Here is a 1,700-nt window from a genome sequence, read left to right on the forward strand (position 1 = left end):
GAGAGAATGTGCCAATATGGGTGAAGGCCCATCCTGCAAAACTGTTGCCTGGATCTTTGGTAACAAAGCAACTCTAGACTCATCCACTGGTGGAGAAAACTCTCCTTACATCCTCCTCACCAGGTAGGGCTTAGAACACACACAGCCTCTCTCCTGAGCCATTCTGATCTTCTCAACCTGGACTGATGCCCTCTATGCCTGGAGTGGTGCTGTGTTCCTGGTGTCAGCCTTCTCCTCTCTTTCTGTTAAATCCCCTGTTTCCAGTTTCACATCATTTCTTTTCTCCTGGCTTATGTCCTTGTTTGGGGGGAAGACATCCTCCAATAGCTTCCTGAAACAAGGTATATGAAAAGTAAAATTTTTTGAAGGCTTGCATATCTAAAAGTGTCTCTATCTCACCCTCACACATAGAATTCTGAGTTGGAAGTAGTCCCTTCAGAATTATTTTTTCCTTTTGACTTTTTTATTACTCAGAAAAGCTTCGTTTGTTTTATTTAGCTTTCTGACTCTGTGCTTGTGCTTTCCATACTTTCATGATTTTCTGCTGTTCAATATGGAAGTAGTCCCTTCAGAATTATTTTTTCCTTTTGACTTTTTTATTACTCAGAAAAGCTTCATTTGTTTTATTTAGCTTTCTGACTCTGTGCTTGTGCCTTCCATACTTTCATGATTTTCTGCTGTTCAATGAGGAAAGCGTGCTTGATCCTGTCACAGACACATTTAGCACACATGAAACCACCCTAGACCCTGCTGACATGTTTCTTGTTTTAGACAACCTCATAAGAACTTTAGGTCCCACTGCATGGACCCCTGGAAATCTGCCAGGGCACACGCCACATGCAGATTTTGGTGTTTTCCCAGCCTTCTTGGTATAAAGGTGAACGATTCTATTACCAGGGGTTCAGGACAGCCTAGTCTTGTTGGAGGCTAGTATTGTAGGAAAACCTGTGATGGAATGTCAAATGCTGGACTGCTCCAAGTGCCTCCAGGCATGTCCCTGGAAGAGGGACCTTCAGAATTTTGAAGGTCTTACTTCACTGTCTTCCAGCTTCTAGTGTTGCCATCGAACAACACAGAGGCATTTGGATTTCCCACCTCTTACTTGAGGCTTACTCCTCTCTGGAAACTTTTAAGACCTTCCCAGAGTTGTGAAATTTCACAATGATGTGCCTTGGATGGGTGTATTGTGATCCATTACTAGGAACTAGTTAGGCCTTTCAATTTCAAAACCCATGCCCTTCAATTCTGCGAAACCTTCTTGAATTAGTTCATTGATAAATTCCTTACTCATTTCTGTGTTTTCCTTTCTGGAACTCCTATTATTTAGATAGGGAATCTCTAAAGTTAATCTTCTAATTTAATTATTTTTTCTCTCATACTTTCCACTCCTTGGTTTTGTTTTTGTTTTTATTTATTTATGTGCTCTATTTCCTAGGAAATCTCCACTTTGTCTTCCAACCCTGCTAATGAGCATAATTTTCCTGAAAGTTTTTCTTTTCACTTTTTCTACTCCCTTCATGGACTCCATCTCCTTCTCAGATAAGTCTCCTTTCTCTGTTTTGGTCTCCATATTCCACAGAAGATGGTCTTCTCAGGTGTCTGCCAATATTTAAGAGCTGGAGATGAAAAGCTGATTGTGCCTGCAAGTGGGGCTTGTCAATGTGAGTGTCACTGGAGGAGAGGTGGCTGAGCCCAGTGTC

At 41.5% G+C, this 1,700-nt stretch overlaps 1 pseudogene; it reads right to left on the reverse strand.

Moving 5' to 3' along the window:
* Positions 1–592: 592 nt before the first annotated feature.
* LOC103599129 overlaps positions 593–1,700 on the reverse strand; it is a 40,465-nt pseudogene continuing 39,357 nt past the window's right edge.

The sequence above is a fragment of the Galeopterus variegatus genome, unplaced genomic scaffold (assembly GCF_000696425.1).
Source record: "Galeopterus variegatus unplaced genomic scaffold, G_variegatus-3.0.2 Scaffold2857, whole genome shotgun sequence".
Taxonomy (NCBI): domain Eukaryota; kingdom Metazoa; phylum Chordata; class Mammalia; order Dermoptera; family Cynocephalidae; genus Galeopterus; species Galeopterus variegatus.